Source organism: Dasypus novemcinctus, chromosome 12 (assembly GCF_030445035.2).
Source record: "Dasypus novemcinctus isolate mDasNov1 chromosome 12, mDasNov1.1.hap2, whole genome shotgun sequence".
NCBI lineage: Eukaryota > Metazoa > Chordata > Mammalia > Cingulata > Dasypodidae > Dasypus > Dasypus novemcinctus.
The window spans coordinates 31,678,863-31,698,305 of record NC_080684.1 but is presented as its reverse complement, the minus strand read 5'-3'; the positions used below and the strand labels follow the sequence as shown (position 1 = coordinate 31,698,305).

The 19,443-nt window shown below is 47.3% G+C and overlaps 2 long non-coding RNA genes across 4 annotated transcripts in view; both read left to right on the top strand.

The window, feature by feature from the left end:
• Window positions 1-19,443, top strand: part of LOC131280571 (uncharacterized) — a 155,818-nt gene that overhangs the window by 51,335 nt on the left and 85,040 nt on the right. The gene's annotated exons all lie outside the window — the stretch shown is intronic.
• LOC139440118 (uncharacterized) lies at window positions 912-2,377 on the top strand. Its single transcript, XR_011650173.1, has 2 exons — window positions 912-1,777; window positions 1,886-2,377. It is a non-coding gene; the product is annotated as an uncharacterized lncRNA (long non-coding RNA).

The window sequence follows — 19,443 nt, the reverse complement described above, 5'->3', positions numbered from 1 at the left end:
TCTGATAAGAGACTTATAACTTGCATATATAAAGAACTCATAGATCTTGAAAACAAAATATAAACAACCCATTTAAAAAATGGGAAAAAGATTTAAACAGACACTTCTCCAAAGAAGAAATACAAATGGCTAAAAAGCACATGAAAAAATGCTCCAAATCCCTAGCTATCAGGGAAATGCAAATCAAAACTACAATGAGATACCATCTTACTCCCATAAGATTGGCAGCCATGAAAAAAACAGTAGAATACAAATGCTGGAGAGGATGTGAAGAAAGGGGAACACTCATCCATTGTTGGTGGGAATGCAGAAGGATCCAACCATTCTGGAGGACAGTTTGGCAGTTTCTCAAAAAATTATCCATAGATTTGCCATATGACCCAGCAATACCACTGCTGGGTATATACCCATCAGATCTGAAAACAAGGACACAAACCGATATATGTACACCAATGTTCATAGCAGCATTGTTCACCATCGCCAAAAGTTGGAATCAATCCAAAAGTCCATCAACAGATGAGTGGATCAATAAAATGTGGTATATACACACAATGGAATACTACTCAGCTGTAAGAACCAATACACTACAATCGCACGTGATAACATGGATGAACCTTGAGAATCTTATGTTGAGTGAAGCAACCCAGGCATTGAAGGACAAATACTATATGACCTCAATGATATGAAATAAGTTAACTGCCTCAGAGAGCTAGAGTCTGGAAAAGTGGCTTACTGGAAATCGGGGGGTGGAGGAAGGCTGTGAGTTAATGTCTGTAGGGGTGGAATCTGTGATGAGCTGGGGGTAAGTATGAGCACAAAGAAGGGACAAAATGGGGGCAAGGGGTTACCTTCGGGTGGGGTTTTCTGGGTTTGAGGGGGGCTGGGGATGGGAAGAGGGGTAATATGGTCCAAGAAATAGGTGGGAGGGAGGGGCAACATACAAACATGGGAGAGTGCCAGAAGTTCATTGAGAACTAAATGTTGAGTAAAACGTATCAAAGTATAAGTAGGAGGGTTACCTGGTTAGGACACTCAGGGGGTATGGTCTGATGCGGGACGGACTCCGGAGGGAATAGCTGAAGGCTCATTTTGCCAAGGTGGGTTCTACCATTGGGTGGGGTGGACCCATATCCTGGGGAAGACTAATGCCGTCGAATAGAGAGAACTGTATCTCTCGTGAGAAAGGACGGCTCCCAGGGCATTAGATTGGCAGGCGTTGTGGGCCCTAAGGGGAGGGGAAAATGGACGTGCAATGGATGGAACAAAGGTAAATAAGGGGGCAAAAGAGGAGTTATGTGAGAGTACACGAGGATGAATATAAAACAGCTAATATTACACCAAAAACATATAGGGGACGACAGACTAATAATGAAAACCATAAGACAAAACATAGGATAACTAAAAAATTTAGAAAACTGTACAACCTAAAGTATGGACCACATAGTAAGCACAAATGTTACCTTGTTTGAAAACTATAGTTTCGGAATCTGTACATCAGTTTCAGGAAATATGATATGAATAAGTTAAAAGATTATTGCTGTGGAAGGGAAAAAAAAAAAAAAAAAAAAAAAAAAAGAAACAAGATGCAGCAAACAGACACCAAGAACAGACAACCAGGGGAGGGGGGGAAAAAAAAAAAAAAAAAAAGGAAGGTCCTTCAACTGAATCTAATCAAATGGCCCCATTCATAATAGGTTCACATGCTCCAAGAAGAGGATTTTCTGAAATTACAAAAGCCCCAAACCATCACAGCCCTGGAGACTCAAAGATGAATTAGGTATTATCCTGGTCCTAAGGAGTTTCCAGTGTGAGAAGGGCTTGGACAAATAAATAAAAAAATTAAGTTACAGGTTCACAGTCACTTTTTTGAAATCCTTAGGATCAGGTGTATTTGGAACACTATATTTTTCTAATTTTAGAACATATTAGAGACTTGGAATGTAAATTAATAAGGTCAGGGTGGTATCCCATTGTCAAACACGGTATTATTTTAGTGACAAAACTTGCAAATAGTTATATAAAGTGAGCCAAAGTAGGACTATAAATAGCATTATGTCAGTTTATCAAGTTTTGCCATGAAATGAGTTAAGCTCAAGTTAGTTTTTTCCACCAAATTTTGGTTTCCAAAGCTTTTCGGATTTCAGAATTCTGTACAAGCTTATGCACCTGTGTAGTCAAGTGGTAGCAGAAAGAGTGGAGGGATCATCAACTCTCAAGTCCAAAGACCTGGGGATGAAGTTCAGTGCCACTGTTTGTGACAGTTGAGTGATTTGAGAAAAAAATCACTTTGTGCTCTTCTTGCATCTGACACTGTGGATAATAATTCAGGGCTGTTATAAAAATCGAATAAACAGATGTGTGTGAACACGTTTCCGAAGCTCCTTGAGCTAGTCTGAATCCTTTCCTTCACAGGAATCTGGGCCTCTTTTGTTGAGCACATGCTCTTTTTGCCAGACCCTGGGAGCAGACGGATGTAGATGGCAGGTCCTTATCCTTGGGGAACTCAAAATTTACCCTGAGATGAATGTTGAGCTGAAGAATTGGCATCTCTTGGTGGTCAGCGGGTGAAGAGCAGGGGATGCAGTAAATAAACACATGCACATGACTTGGCAATTGCCTGCCTGCCTGAGGGTTTGGGCCTGGGTGCCTTGAGGGAGGTGGTGGCCTTAAATGGCTTGGCAGAGGCTCTGGTGTGCGTGTGTGTGTGTGCGCATGTGTGTGCACACATATGTACACTGCATGGGTACAAGGAGAAGCTCTGACTCTAGATCCCAAACAGTCTCCATGAACACATTAAAAACAACAACAACAACAACAACCACAAACCGAGGACTAAACCGTGATACTTGCACATGTTTTTTCCCAAGAGGAAATGAGAAGTTTGGCATCACTGTGAGAACTGTCACAGAGCAGGGTCTTTTCAAATGTCACTGCCCAGCCTTTCCCTCTCTCAATCCTCCTCTTGGCCTCAGGAATTAAAGAGGCAGGTATTCACATACATGGAGGTGAGCTGGAAGGTAGGGATGCTTGTTCTAAATGAATTTTTCATTACTTTATAATAGGGCCCAGTTTCAATGTTACCTCCAATTCTAGGGCCTGAGAAGGAATTGGCATACATATTAAAGAGAGGAGATGCAGGCCACATATCTGGGTGAGGGTCTGTCCTCCCTGATGGCTTGACTTCTAACCTCTTTGCTCACCTGCATGATGATCGTCAGTTTGCCAGCCTGTGTCTTTTCTCGTGTGGTGGTGGTTCTCTGTCCGTCACACGTCCTTTCCTTTCCTGGTCTTGGATCTAGTCTCTGCCCATCTGTGCTCTTTGTCTGCTCTCCATCACCTGGACTCCCTGGTCTTCTAGCTGCTAGCTGAGTTTGGCCAATGGGAGACTCTGGTGGTAGAACAGAGCCTGGGAAGAGAGAGAGGCCACGGCATTTGATCTTCCTTCTCCCTCCCTGCATTGACATGTGTGGTGCATAGACGTCTAAGATAGCTCCCAGGGATCCCCACCTCCTGGTGATCATGCCCTTGTATGATCTGCTTGAATGTGGGGTGGACCTAGTGATTTCCTTCTAACAAACAGAATGCAGCAAAAGTGATGGGATGCCACTTCTGAGGTTAGGTTCTAAAAGACTGTGGCTTCTGTCTGGCTCACACACACACACACACACTCTCTCTCTCTCTCGCTCTTCTTGGCTTGCTTGCTCTGTGAAGCAAGCTGCTATGACATGAGTTGCCCTGTGGAGAGGCCCACCTGGCAAGGAACCGAGGGTAGCTTCCAGCCAGCGGTCAGTGAGGGGTTGAGGCTCTCAGTCCATCGCCGTAGGAGCTCACTCCTGACAAGGACCTGTGATTGAGCTTGGAAGTGACCCTCCGCCAGGTGAGCCCTAGATGACTGCAGCCTTGACTGAGACCCTGATTGTCTGAGAGAGACCCTGAGGCAGGGCTGCCCAGCTAAGCCACGCCCAGTGTCCTGACCTGAGACGAGAAAAGCTGCTTGAAGCCACTATGTTTTTGCCGTGGCTAACTAATCCAGCATGGTCCCAGAAGTGGCTGTGCTCCTCTGTGACTACAGCTTCTGTCTGGTGGCCCCTGTGCCACGGCAACTTCTCTCAACTGGTTTCAGGTAAAATTTTTTTCTCCTCCCTCTGCTACCTCACTTTTAGGGATGGTAATGGCTTCCTGCTGTTGCCAGTCCTTACGCCTCTGTAAATTTTTTTTATTTTAAATTACAAAGTCTCTTAAAAAAGCCCTCCAGTGTTCTTTTCTGTAAGACCTCGACTGATACACACCACCCCTTTAGCCCACGTTGAGCGTCATTTCCTTGTTCCCCTCCCCTTTGTGTTGATCCCTGTCCTGGGGTTGGAGGAGTAACAGAGGATTCTAAAGGGAGGAAGTGACAGGCCATCTCACCTTTCCTGCTGTAATCCAGACACGACTGGCTTTTTCTGCCAACCTCTTGTGGACACCACTTCACCTCCCTGATTGCCCTTGACCATTCACCTTGGCCTTTGGGGCAGGTGTATTGACAAAGCAGTGGAGTGGAATTTTTTTTCAAACTCTGTTGAACAAACACACAGCATGTAATGTGTCAAATGCTGTTCTAAGACCTTTATAAATATTAATCTCATCTGATCCTCACACCAACCCAATGGGATGAGAAATTAAGGCAAAGGCACATTAAGGAACTGGGCCATGATTACACAATAAGTAAGTAGCAGAGCTGGATTTCAAATTAGGGATTTCTGGCCCCAGAGCCTGTGCTATCAAACACAGCTCTATACCTCTTCTCTGCTTGAATATTAAATTCCATTTTATAATTAAATAGGAGGCCTCTGTAACTCTAAGTTTCTCTAATCTTAACTAATCAATACCCTTCAACATTTTCTATTTTTAAGATTTATTTTATTTATTTCTCTTCCCTTTGTTCCACCCCCCCCTCCCCGCCCGGGTCTGCTCTCTGTGTCCATTTGCTGTGTGTTCTTCTGTGTCCGCTTGCATTTTGTCAGCGGCACCAAGAATCTGTCTCTTTTTTGTTGCGTCATCTTGCTGCGTCAGCTCTCTGTGTTGTGGCACCACTCCTGGGCGGGCTGCATTTTTTGTGCGGGGCGGCTCTCTTTGTGGGGTGCACTCCTTGCGCATGGGGCTCCCCTATGCGGGGGGCACCCCTGTGTGGCAGGGCACTGCTTGTGTGTGGTAGGGCACTCCTTGTGCCTAGTAGCACTGTGCATGGGCCAGCTCACCAATAGGCCAGGAGGCCCTGGGTATTGAGCCCTGGACCACCTACATGGTAGGTGGGTGCTCAGTCAGTTGAGCCACATCCGTTTCCCTACCCTTCAACGTTTTGATTTTGGAAGGTTTAGTGGACATCAGGTGGGGCCCAGAGGAAAATGATATGTATGTGCTAGCTTTCGAATGCTTTATCCAGACCTTCAGGCAAAGGGCTCTCTTTTTCTATGTCTGGTCTCACAGGTGAAGTGGTGAGCTCCAGGGAGCCGTGGGACAAGTCTACCGAAGAAGATGGAGGAGCCACCCCCTCTCCTGCCTCTGATCTAGGCAAAAGGCATTCTCACAGTACCCATGCAGTCAAGTCACTTCACCTAGTAATGTCCAGATAGGACTTGGAGTCAAAGCCAGGGTGGAGGTTGTAAATTTCAACACTACAGAAGTCAAGCTGCTAACATCAGTGAGTCAGGCAGGCCAGGTGTGAAGCAAACAACAGCACAGGTGCAATACTAAATGTCCCTCGGTCAGGCTCAAGGAATCAGGAGGAAGGCTAGAGCCGGGGCAAACTGGAGCGTGCCCACACCATTTAAAGAGATCAGCTGCTCCTCCCTCGAGCTGATTATTGCCAGATCAGTTTCAAGGGAAATTGGAAATCTGAATTTTCATGTGAAATCTCCTGATATTTTCTTTTTCTTTTTAATGTATTTTATGTAACATTTCTACTTTTAATTTGGAAATAACTTCAGGCTTACAGCGAATTTGCAAAAATAGTACGAAGGATCTCCACAACTTTTACCTAGAGTCCCCAAATGCCAGCATTTAATCATGTTTTCTTTATTATTCTCTCTCAGTATTTTTTTAATTTTTGGAACTGTTTGAGAATTGGAGCTGAATTTTTAATAGGCGTGAGAGAAGTGGTAGTTCAATCCTTGACCATCTTCATAATGTCAAATTCTGGTTCTTGTGGGTTGATTTTATCTTTGGAAACAACAGTTTATTGAACATTCAGAACTTGGTGGGGTTTTGTTTTTCTGCAAACACTACTTCCAAATATGCACTGTCACGTCTCCCGTCTCCCATTTCTTTTTTTTTTAAAGAAATATTGTTTTTTTAAAAAAGATTTATTTTTTGTTTCTCTCCCTCTCACCCCCATTGTCTGTGCTCTGTGTCCATTCGCTGTGTGTTCTTCTGCTTCCGCTTGCATTATCCCGCGGCACTGGGAAACTGCGTTTCTTTTTTGTTGCAACAACTCTTCATGTGTATGGCGCCACTGCTGGTGGGCTACACTTTTTTCATGCGGGACGGCTCTCCTTGCAGGGTGCACTCCTTGCGCCTGGGGCACCTTATGCGGGGATGCCTCTGCATTGCACGGCACTCCTTGCGCACGGCAGCACTGTGCGTGGGCCAGCTCATCACGTGGGCCAGGAGGCCCTGGGGATCGAACCCTGGACCCTCCATATGGTGGGCAGTCACTCTATCAGTTGAGCCATGTCCGCTTCCCTCCCATTTCTTAATGATATATATTGCACAGAGACCATGTTTTTAAAGTTCCTTTTGGTTATTAAGAGTCCATCCAGATTAAAACCTTACCTCATTTAGTCTCCCAGCAGACTCTGGGCTGAAAGACAAGTGGGATCTGGCTCATAACTGGGAGGAGGTGGGACATCTTCAAAGGTAACTGATCTCCACCAGCACAGGGAAAATCCTGACTCCTTCTGGCTTGGTCTCAATCCATCTGCTCCTGGGGCCTCCACTGATTCAGGGTGTGGTAGGCTCCAGGTAGATGGTGTTCAGCCTCACCCTGCCTTTCCTGTGGAGCCCCTCAGGGAGTGGCAGCTCTCTGATTCCCTGCCAGTGGTCCATACCCTTGGCCCTCTGGCCTGGTGTCTGTCCTCTCATCTGGCCTGGAAGCCACTCACTGTGTAGCCTCTTGGCTCTTGACCCCTCCTCTAACTGCACCCATGGGGAACAATGGGGATTTCTGAATTCTCTTCCTTGTCAGTGAAAGGGCCTCAGGAGACAGGGGTAGGAGTGCCACCCACTCTCCTCACTGTTTCTTGCACTTCTTCCATGGACGACCATGGAACTCTTCCTGCCTCCAGAAATGCCCGGGTGGTAAGCGGGCAGCAGCCTGTTGGTTCATTCCGATCTGGGACAGAAATTGCTACATTCATTCTGAGCATCTTACTGCTAGGCTAGACTATGTTTCTCAGTCCTTGCAGTTAGTTGTGGCCATGAGACTAAGTTACTACCAGTAATATGTGTCACTTGCTAGTATAGCCCATAATATCCTCAAAGCAGTCTGTTCCATGCTCCTTCCCCATTTCTGTGGTTGAAATGTTGATGAAGATGAGAGGATGGCCTGAAAGCCGAGTATTGAAGATGGCAGAGCCACTGTCTTCCTGAATCCCTTAATGACTCTGTGGAGAAGACTCCTGTCCCTCCACCCCCCAAACCTGGAGCAGTCACCTTTGACTGCCACACAAGATGGACATATACTTCTATTGTGTTTGAGCCATTATAGTTGGGTTCACCGTTCACAGTTTAGTCTTCCCTAACTAACATGCCCCTGGTGCCTGGGAACATAGGCTCTTCCAAGAGCTACCTCATTGTACTCCACTGTGGGCAGCTCCAGCTCAGTCTAGAGCAAGCATCTAGCTGGGGAGGGAGAAGCCAGTCTCCCCTTGGACTGGAACCTCCAATGTAAGAATGATTCTCACAGCCCCTCACTTGACTGATGGAGTGGAGGAGCATCTCCCAGTCTTCTTTTATGAGGGTATTCAGGAAAAATCTTTTTTAGTATGAGCACTGCATTCCCCACAGAGCCTAAAATTCCATTTTTCTCCCCTTTCCCAGAGGACGATAGTCCGCGGGTAGATTGGGGTTGAGCTGGTTTTTCTAAGTCTTAGTGAGTGCTAGAGTGGGGGTCAGGGTAGTGTCAGGCTCCAGATGTCAGAAGCTGTCCATGGAATGTGGGGGTACTAGGGACTGTGGCTTCCAGCTGTGTGTCCTACTGCCAATTCCAGGGCAATGGGAAAAGTCTCTCTCAACACTCTGATGCACAGGTAAGGAAGGGTAAGGCATACGGAGGTGACCAGTTTGGGAACTGAGGCCCAGGCCCTCTAGATATGAGTGAAGGAGATGAAGGGGCTGGGCATAAATCTTGGAACTTTCTTTTGGGGAAGGCTGAGCCTGGAAGCTGTGGTGCAGGAGGGGAGAGCCAGCGAACCTAAAGACCCTCATCAGGGGCCTCCTCCATCCTCTGGTCTCCTGGCCAGGCTTCTGATTCCACCTCTTCTCAAAGAAAACACACAGAAACTTCGAGCTTGAACCTTTCAGTTTAGTAGCTGGGTTTTTTTTCTTTTGGATCTTGGGCTTCAGATTTAAAGCTCGGTGCTCCTGCGAGTCAACGCTAGCCCCAACTCACGTTATCCTTAATGTCGTGGATGCTGTCTGGCACAGCCATTGAGAGAAAGGGAGAATATGCAGGGTTAGACCCCATGGAGAACCTGCTCTCAGTCAGCCCTGGCAGTGTGAATCTGGATGAGAAATTGGAGGTTGTTGAAAGTACTAAGTACTTCCATGGAAAGGGGCTGTGGACGTTCCAGGTCTCATGTACGGGGTGGAAATGGGGCATGGTCCTGCGGTCAAGGTGGGGGTTGCTTATCCTGGGGCTCACAGGGCCTCACTTTGGCTGATGGTGGTCTTTTCTCCCTCATGGTGTACTTTAGGATACGCTACCCTCTCCCATTTCCTTTAGAGCTGAAAGTGGCCGATTTTTGGTATCCTTCCAAGATTTTTCCTGGTGCCTTGAGTGATTTTTCTGTTACTCTGTGGCCTTTTCCAACAGAGGATTCTGACTTAGCGAATGGAAAAGTCATGCTGGCAGAAAGACTGCATCGCTTTTAAGAGAATCCCTTCTAGTTTTCATGCCGGATACAAGCTTCCTAGTGTGCAGAGGTTTCACTGAGGGGACTTAGCTTCTCCCTCATGGGAAAGTTGGTGGGCCAAGACAGTAACTGCAATACAGAGCAAAATCCTGTGAGAGAAACCTGAGCGTGATGTGGGTATGGGTGGAAAGGAGAACTTGGCTTCACAGAATCATTGAAACCTTGAGGTATTCTCACCAGGGCAGGCTTCGATAGGGAGAGTCTGTGGCAGTTCCTGGTTCCCCAATATTGTTGAAAAAGGATGAAACAGCTCATGAAAGTTGCTCCCTCCTTGGGAGAGGAGGTTACCTTTATTCTTGGATACATACAGCCTTGTCGTGGAACATTTTGACCTTAAATCATGCTTTAGAGTTTCAATTTCATGTTTCCAAACACCTAAGTGAATCAGGCTAGTAAGATAGGGAATTAATAGATGGATCTGGAACCTAACAGAGAGTCCACATGGACATCAGTAACCCCCAAGAAGGCTGCTGGAAGACCCCCTCCTCCCCTCCCCCCAAGATTCTGCTATCCAGAACAAAGACTTCTTCTGGAAGCAAGGAAAAGCCCCGGATGTTCCCTAGGGACTTTATCATTGGGTCCTCACTAGGGGATTGATGGGTGGGGTGATCAATCCAAACATCAAACAGCTGGAGCCCCTCCCCTGCCATTAGCAAAGGGGTGGAATAATTAATAGTTTATAAAGCAAACTGCGAGGCCTGAGTGCACTTTCACCCTCCTCTCTTTCCTCTGGCCCTGTGCCTGTCCTCTGTGTGCTGCTCTCGCCACTTTTCTCTGCTAAGTGGCCATGCAAGTAAACCTGGGGATTTTTCTTCTATAGTGGGGAATTGTAGCTTGTAAATCAGCCCTCTTTATCCCTTTTCACCCCCTTCCTCGCTACCTGAGACCTCTGCTTTGTTATTTTCTCCCATTTCTCTTCCCTCACTATCTGAATAAATTACTGGCCTAAATCACCTGGCGTGCTCTTGAAATTCATTTCTGCAGCATAGCCAAGAACCTAGACAAAATCCGGTAACATAAGCAGAAGTACTCCCAACAGCAAAGAGCAATCATTTGCAAGAGAAGTGTCCTTGGCCTCTGCCTACCTCGGGAACTCTCTGGAACCACGGTGTAGACTAGGGAGGATAAACCGTTTTCTCATGGAATGGCTGAGGGAGACAGAAAACGTTGCATGTGGACAAATGTATCTTGCCTTAAATTCCACCCTTGTGTGTGGCCTTGTACCTCTGTCTTCTGGTGCTCTGTCTTTTCTTGAATGTTGTGTCTGTGTGTATATATATGGGTGAGTGCATTAAGCAGCTTACACCAGAGATACTTACAGGTTGTCAAACAACCAGATTCTGAACTGGAGACAGGAGCTTACTTGGCATACCTGGTTTATGGTTCCTTGATCCTGCTGGAGGCCTGTGGTGTCTGAGCACCTTCTCCTGGTATCTTTTTGTCTGTTCTGGGGCTCTGATGTGAAGCAGACTTTGGGACTCTGTTTTTGTGCCCCTGTTTTGTGGGCTGGAGAGTTTCCTTTGACGGGCTCTGAAGGGGCCCCTGCAGCTATAAACATATCCATTTGTTTATTTGGAGAGTCAAACCACTTATCCACAGATGTTTGAAAGGAGATAAGGGCTGTCTGGTAGCCCCTGGGTGGGGGGGTTCTGGGCTGGAGGAGTTGTGCTGTGGCTGGGGGTGGTAGGGGGCAGAGGTGGAGGAACACATTTCATTTTTCTAACTTTAATTAATTACCCAATGTGTGCAAACTGCTGGGGGTATAGAAATGAATTAGAAAAGGCTCTCAGGAGCTTATAGTCTAGGAACTGAGACAGAATTGGAACCAACTAGGAGCAAAGAGGAGGGAAGGGGAGAAAGAGGGAGGGAAGGGGGTGGACTGCACTTCTAAGGGGTGGGAGTGGGGGAGGGCTTCAGGGAGCCACTGGGACTTGAAGCGCGTTAGTGCATGGACAGGTGAGGGGTTGGAAAGTTACCCCAGAAAGGAAAATTGGGGCAGAGAACGTAATTGATTTGCCTGTGGTAGAGGATGCAGGGAGCAGAGTCTAGGGAAATTTGACTTGAAAGTAGCCTGGATCCAGTTCATGGAACCTTGAAGGTGGGGCCAGGAGGTGGGAGTCACATTGGGGGAAATGGGGAACCACATGAAAGGGTTTTGAATTGAAAATGGTGGTGAGACTAGAACGTGATGGAAACTTCTGGACCCATCCAACACCACCTTCCTCCTCCTCTTCAAGACAAAATTTCCAATCTTTCTCATTTTCCTTGCTTCATTTCCAGGCAAAGTCACTCTTTCTGTCCCCTTGGCTCTGACCCACTCCACTGCATGAGTCCCTCTTTCAGGAAGTCTCCCTCTCTGTGGCTCCCAAAGGTAGGCCTCCAAATCCTCCTTCCTCTGGGTCCCTCTCCTGGTCTCCTTCTCCGCACTCACATCTCCAAGGGCTGGGGTGGAGGGAGGGAAGGGGCTCCTGGCTCGTCAGTCCCAGGGTGGAGGCAGCCTCTGGGTCTCCTGCAAAGGGCAGAACATGGTCGTGCCCATCAGCATGCAGAGGGCGAGCCAGATCCACCAGAGACCGTGCAGGGCTCCCTGCCAGGTATCAGGAACCTTGGCTTGCACAGACGGGAGAGAACGCTCAGCTACACAAGGAGTCCCCCAGAAATGTTTCTTGACATCTAAACAAAATTCCTTTTGCTGTCCCATCTTCCCCAGACTGAGGCTACTCATAATAACCTATGAGAATGGGGTCTCTTCTATATCTTGTTAGATGCCTGAGTTTCATGATTAAAATGGAAGGGGCATGACCTGGCTGTAGGGATGTAGCCAGGGGCACAAGGCTCATTATGATTATTGTCTGATCTGATGACCCCAGACCTTCAACCTGAAAGGAGCACACATTAGGCATCAGTTCACTGTGTTAGAAGCTGGGGATACACTACCAAGAAGCTAGACAAAGTCTCTGTTCTGGGGAAGCCTGTGGGGGATTTAGAGGAATTAACTACAAAAAGAATTATTCAATGACATTTGTGATGGCGTTAGGAAGGAAAAACTCAGGAGGCGATAAAATGAAAAACAGGGTCCTACACTCTTCTGGGGCTTCAGTCAGGCTGCTCTGCGGAGATGACGTGGCAAGGTAAAGAGGCAAACATTTGAAGATTGGGTAGAAGGGCACTTGACACTGGGTGGGTGAAATAAGGGGGTGGGCAAAATTGCAGGAATAACGAATCTGATGTGCAGAAGTCTGGGTGGGTGGGAAGTGGCTTGACTCAGTGGGAGGAAAAAGAATGCCAGCATGACTGGAACAGAGTGGGCAGGAGAGGCTGGGAGGAGAGGCTGTTGGAGGGTCAGGCTGCGGCCAGAGGCTCCTGGCACCTTCTGACCAGCGAACCTGGTGGCAGGCAGGAGGGGGCTGCAAAATCCGAGGAGCCAGGACAGCCTTGGGAGGATTGCCACTGCTGAGGAGGGGCAGGGGAGGAATGAGGCAGGGGTCAGTCTTCCCTGGGAGGCGAGGTTGAGTGCTGGGGAAGGGCCAGACTCACGGACACAGCTCACGGTCCCAGCCAGGGCTGCCAGGAAGAGAAGGGCCATGAATTTCATGATTCTGTGTATGTCGCAGAATCCTTAGAGAGCCTGGGCTCAAGGGTGCTGGCACTGTCTCTGTGGACTTATAAAAAACATGACAGGGACCAATGGGACCTGTCTTCCAGTGGCGGGTTCTTTTCTCCTCCTCTCCTCCCACCTCCGAGCCGCCTGACAAGTCACGGAGGGCGGGTCAGGGCCCAGTGGTGCCTGCCTTCCCTGCAGGGAGGTCCTGGACAGCAGCTCTGGAGCTGGCGCTGGCCTGACTGGCAGCCAGGCATGCTTTGCCTGCCTCTCCCCTCCCCATGCCACTATCACCTGAGCTCCCATCTCTTGTGACAGCTGATGCTGGGAGACTGAGAGGTGTCTGGAGGGGGCTCTGGCAGGAGGACTCAGCCCAAAAGCTCTCCCTCCTCATGGAAGTGTGTGTGGCTCGGGAGGCCACACTCAGCCTCCTCAGGAGTGATGGAGCGGCTGGGGCTTCCCCAGATGGGGCCTGGCCCACCTCAGGAGGCTTCCCTCACCGCATGTGGGGACTCCTCCTCGTTCAGCTTCGGAGATGTTGGAATCTTCTGTGCAGGTTTCCACACTGTGCTCAGAGCTTCCCAGTCCCTGCAGGCCCTGATCAAGCTTTGTCTTCAGTCCCATCGAACAATCCTCAACTTCAGAAACTTCTCCTGGTAAATTAGCCAGAAGATGGAGTCAGTGCTTGGGTTACCCTGCAGATGGAGGAGGGAGGCTGGTGGTGTGATTAATCCAGAGTAGTGGAAAATCCAAAGGTGTTTCTCTGTCTCAGAATCCCCTCCTGTGGACTTGTTTGCTCTGGGATAGCAGAAACAGGTCGGGGGTTATGGCTTTGTGATTCGACTTTATCATTTACTAGCTGTGTGGCCTTGGAGAGGCAACTCACCTCTGCTGCCTCCCTTCAATTGCTTTCCACTTGACTACTAGAAATTATGCTCCTTATCCTTTAGGTTTATGTGAGGTATATTGTATATCTAGATGGTCACCTCCCTCCTCTATCCATTCCCAGGCCTGAGATAGGAAACCAAGGATAAGAAACTTTGGTTTTTGGTCCTGGCAAAGCCACTTATTTCCCTGTGATGGCTTCTCTCCATGGAGTGGATCCAGCCCTTGCCCATTACCTGGGGCTGTGGTGAAAATGGACTGAGATTCATTTCCTGAGGTGCTTACTTACTGTGTGCCAGGCACCGTGCTGGGCCCAGACAGACAAAGATGAGTAGGCTGTGGTCTTGCCCATGAGGGTAGCACAGCAGGCAAGGGCCCCAGACAGATGAGATGACTGGGATCTCGGGATGGTAGCAGGAGACATCAGCCACAGCCTGGAAGGAAAAGCATGCCCTTCCCCATGAGAGGGTCAGGGGACACGCGCTGCCCCACCGTTTAGTAGCTGAGAGATTATTGGCATGTCATGTGATCTCCCTGTCTTTTTGTCCCTTCAGTCTGCAGAATAAGCCAGAGTTCTTTTGAAGCTCCAGTGGGAAAAGCTGAATGGGTGAATTTCCTAGGCTCCTCCCTGGGATCTGGATCTTCTACCCCTCACCTTCTTGGGAATTCATTCCATTGAGCTGTCTCCTGCCTCGTTAGTGTGAGCCTCTCTTGGCTTTTCTCCTTTGACATATAGACATCTTAAAAAGAAACAAATTGCTTCCTTATACTACTGCTTTCTAACTTCTTTCCAATTCCCTTACAACAAAGCCTTTTAAAAAACACTGCATTAAGAGGGGGCTTAGATCCCACATGGCTGATGGCTGTGATTCTCCTGCTTGCATTTATAGGTACTCTTGGTTCCCTGTGTGGTGGTTGACCTTCTTCACCTCCCTGTTAGCTGACCTGGGTAAGTCGAATGAACCAGAGTGTAGGAATTACAGTTCTGCTGAGGCTCAGGGCCCAGCTGTCACATGGACAGTCCGAGATTCAAGTTTCCTGAGTATATGCAAACCCCAGTGCCAACCACAGGTTCAGTAAAAGTGACAGAAGAGGCATGTGTAGAAAGGTTACATCTGAGTCCAACTCCATCACACTCAGGAACACAAATTCTGAAGTAAGGCCCACTGACAAGGCACTGAACTCCAGAACCATCTGCCATGACCAGTCCACAGGATGGAGGAATAAAATATGGATTAGAGTAGATTTACTAGTATTCTACTATAGAACTATTGTAACCAGCAATGGAAGAAATTGTAGCATTGATGTGGAGAAAGTGGCCTTGGTAGTTGCTGAGAACAGGGAGAGGGAAGAAGAGATGTGATGTGGGGGCATTTTGGACTTGGAGTTGTTCTAAATTATATTGCAGGGACAGATGCTGGACATTATATATGCTGCTATAACCCACTGAATGTACTGGGAGAGAGTGTAAGCTACAATGTAAACTATAATCCATGCAGTGCAGGAGTGCTCCAAAATGTATTCACCAAATGCAATCAATGTGCCACAATGATGCAAGAGGTTGTTGATATGGGAGGAGTGGGGTAGGGTGTGGGGTATGTGGAAACTTCTTTTATTTTTTAATGTATCATTTTTTTGTGATCTATATATCTTAAAAAAAAGCGCCAATTAAATGAAAAAAATTTAAAAACTAAACAACAACAACAACAACGCACTACATTTTTGCCTCTGCGTCCTAGCTTTACTTTACATTCTTATCTCCCTGTAATGTTTCTACCATCATCTCTGGAAAAGAAACAATCTTTGCCAAGGTAATCAGATACAATTGCCACTTTCTAGTCTTTACCTTATTTGATCTCTGTGGGGTTGGGACACCGTTAATCACTCATCTTTTGAAATGCTGGGATACATGATCTCCCTCTCTTTCTTTGGCCTCCCTTTGTTCCCCCTTTGACTCACTTTTCCCTGCCCATTCAGTGTTCTCTGAGATTCTGTTCTCAGCCCTTTTCTCCTCTCTCATTTACACATTCTCCTTGAATGTTTCATTCTTGGAATCACAATTATGGTTCCCAAATCTTAATTCCAGCCCATCTCCTCTTCTGAATGTTTATCTCCACCAAATGGATGTGCCAAAAGCCCATCAAGCTCTACAGGTTGAAAATTGATCTCAGTCCCCTTCCCCCACCTCTTCCCCATCATGTGTCCATCTTCCCCCACTGTTTCCTGTCCTATTAACAGCACCAACATTCACTCGGTGCTCTAAGTAGAAATCCAAGAGTAATTTACCCCCCTGCCCCCCGACCACCTACATTATAAGGGTATGGAGGTCTGTGGACTCTCCCTCTTCACATGCTGCCTCCTTGTCATTTTCCAGTCCTCTGCCTCAGATCTGGGTCTCACCATTTTTATCTCCACTAAAGAAACAGCCTCATAGCTGTTAGTCTCAACTTCCTTCTGCCTGACGCTCAAGTGAGTTGTATACTTGATGTTTAGCAGGGCACACATGGCCTTTCATGAGCTGGCTCCATCTCACCTTTCAATTTCAACTCCTCCTCACTCCCTCATCTGGACTCTGCCTCAGTCACATCAGATTTCTTGAGTAGATTTTTTTTCTTACTTTCTGCCTTTTCATGCATTTTCCTTCACATGTTGCCTTTAATGTCCTCACACATTTAGACAGCGTGACTTCTTCCTACTCTCCTTCAAGAGTCACATCAGGAATATCTTTTATCCTTGAATATTTCCTTGACTTTCTTCTTATCTTCTTTCTTCCTACCAACTTAGGTCAAACTTCTGAACTAGTTACACCTATAGGCTCCTTGTGCTTATCTCCATCTTTGCTTCAGTCACGGATGGGCTATTCATTGCTGGGGCTCGCACACTTGATTTTGAGCTGTACAGTACAGGGACCATGTTTACTTTATCTATGCAACCCCAGCCCAAATCAAGATCCCTGATATATACACAGTGCACTTTTGATGTGGGCTTAGATACCTTCAGAATTTGAGCCAAAGGAAGGTAAAGCTGGTGGGTAAAGCTTGGTTAAACTAGCCACACTAATCTATTAGAAACTGAGAAATTCACTTATATACCCATCTGCTTGTATTAATGCACACTTTGTTAGAGTATCCGTGGGGTTTATTCAGTGAACCTGGCCCAACAGCCCCCTCTGTCCTGCTAGGAGGTCTTGTGCCTGTAGAAACCTGGAGTTTCAGGGGTAATGAGCTTCCTGGAAACAGTAAAGAGAGCTTGCACGTTCTCAAAGTTGTGGAGAGTCTCTTTGGGGTTCCATGGTGAAGAAGGCTGGTACTGGGCCTCAAATGCTCAAGTGGTTCCTCTTTTTAAGGAAGACCCTGAGAACAGGTTAGATATGGGGGCTACTTGACTTGGGAGAGAATGTTGCTGCTTTGTTTAACTGATGACTTCAGGCAGGTAGTTCAGAAGGGCCAGGTAGAGCCCATAGTCTGGGGTGGGAATAAAGTAATTAAGACTTGGGAGTCAGAGGGTGAAGCAATTCTAATATCAAAGGTGAGTGGTAGAGACCTGTATGAGTGGAATAGGGAGAAATCAAAAAAAAGTAAGCTGGGGCTTCATGCCTTCTGCAGATTCTTGGGACTGGCATCAGAGAGATAAGTACAATGTGTTCCTGCCCTCATGGAGCTTTCAGGCTAGGCTTGGTAATAAAGTTAAGCTAAAGAGTTTGCTATTAATAAGGCTTATAATGGGGAGTACTCAGGAGAGGAAAAAATGAGGTCTGGGGCTGGGGAGAAGTGGGGAAATCTTAGATGAAGCATCCAAGGCTTCATGGTTAGGAGAGCAAAGGAGAGAGAGAAGTGCTACCTGCCTGAAGATCTGAAACCTAGTGAGTGAAAGGGTCAGAAATGGGGATGGCCCAAGGTGAGACAAAGATTCTAGCTGCAGAAGAGCACAGGTGTGTATATGTGTGTAAGTGTGTATGTGTGTGTATTTGCGTGGGAGGTATGTATTGGCAGAGGATGATTCTCTCATTCTCATTCCAAAAGTCATTTTGGACAGATCATTACACAGCCCATGGAGAAAGTCCTTGCTATTCGCACAAGTCTTTTGCAGGAGGAAATTAGGCCTCACGGTTCTGGAGTCAACACTATCAACTTGTAGCTTCTCTTTACCCCTCTTTGCCTCCCTCCCTTTCCTGGGCCTCAGGAATTAGAGGGACAGGTACTTTTAAGGGTGGCAGTGATATCTGTAAGGTAAAGACTTTAATTAAAACAGGTCTGTAATGATCTGTTACCAAGCTCTGGTGGTTACCAATGTGGAGGAGATGGGAGGGCAGTGGGGACAGGGAGGATGCCCTGAAGAGGGCAATTCCCCTTTTCCCTGGATGTGGTTAAAGAAAAACACTCCCAGTTCTCTGGGCTACTTGAGGGGGAGGTGGTTGTCCATGGATGCTGGTTGAGGACCCTGGTGATTGTTTTTTTTTTTTTTTTTTAAAGATTTATTTATTTATTTAATTCCCCCCCCCCCCCGGTTGTCTGTTCTTGGTGTCTATTTGCTGCGTCTTGTTTCTTTGTCCGCTTCTGTTGTCGTCAGCGGCACGGGAAGTGTGGGCGGCGCCATTCCTGGGCAGGCTGCGCTTTCTTTTCACGCTGGGCGGCTCTCCTCACGGGCGCACTCCTTGCGCGTGGGGCTCCCCCACGCGGGGGACACCCTTGCGTGGCACGGCACTCCTTTCGCGCATCAGCACTGCGCATGGCCAGCTCCACACGGGTCAAGGAGGCCCGGGGTTTGAACCACGGACCTCCCATGTGGTAGACGGACGCCCTAACCACTGGGCCAAAGTCCGTTTCCCCCTGGTGATTGTTACCCCTCCTGTACTGCAAGTTCTTTTCCTTCTCCTCTCTACTGGATGCAAAGCCTTATCCTAGACAGTCGGGGTGGGAAATGTGGAGTCCAGAGGGAGGATAATACTAAGAGAATGGGAGCAATATTTCCTGCATCTAAGACATGGACATCAGGTGCCTTTACCTGGTCATCTCATGATGACTACTTTGACTGCCATCACTGGTCTTTCTGTTAAGCATCTATTGGCAGTGCAGTAGTGGGCTATTTCCATGAGTGGGTAGAAGCTGACCAGTTATCTTGGTCAAGTGCACTAGGTATGACCAGAAGGAAAAGAGAATGAATTTTAAAAGCATTTGCCAGAAAAATGCTCTGACAATTAATGTCCCAGCCTTGGATAATCTCAAGGTGACACACCCAGCACCTCTGAAAATTGAGTTAGTTTGGAAACAGTCAACTGGTTCTTAGCTGTTTATTAAGAACCAAGGGTGAGAACTAAGGGAGGTGGGAGAGGTTTGGGTTGAAACTTTGACTTGGCTAACTCACCATAAGGCCCCCTTTCTTTGTCAGGTTTCTAAACTGCTTTTGAAAGTCAATTCGAAAGGAGAGTTTCCACAAATAATTTTGGAGTGATGGAGATCATTTGACAAACGAACTCTCCTCTCTTCATTGTCATTAAGTTTGGGCTTGGCAAGTGTGTACTCCGGCACACTTAGTACATTTTAAATTCCTTTATCTATGGAGAGTTAAGGAGTCATCAGACCTTGAGAAGTTGCAGAGGAGGGAATTAATTGGGGGAGACTTCCTGGACTAAGAGACTGATAGAAAGGAGACAACCACGAGCCCACAATGCTGGGGACTTGTTGTGTGTGGCTTGGATACAGAATTGGGGCCCATGAGCTGAGTAGAATTAACTTGGGGAACCCTTAAAATGAGGGAATAACAGAGCTGAGGGGTCAAATGGTT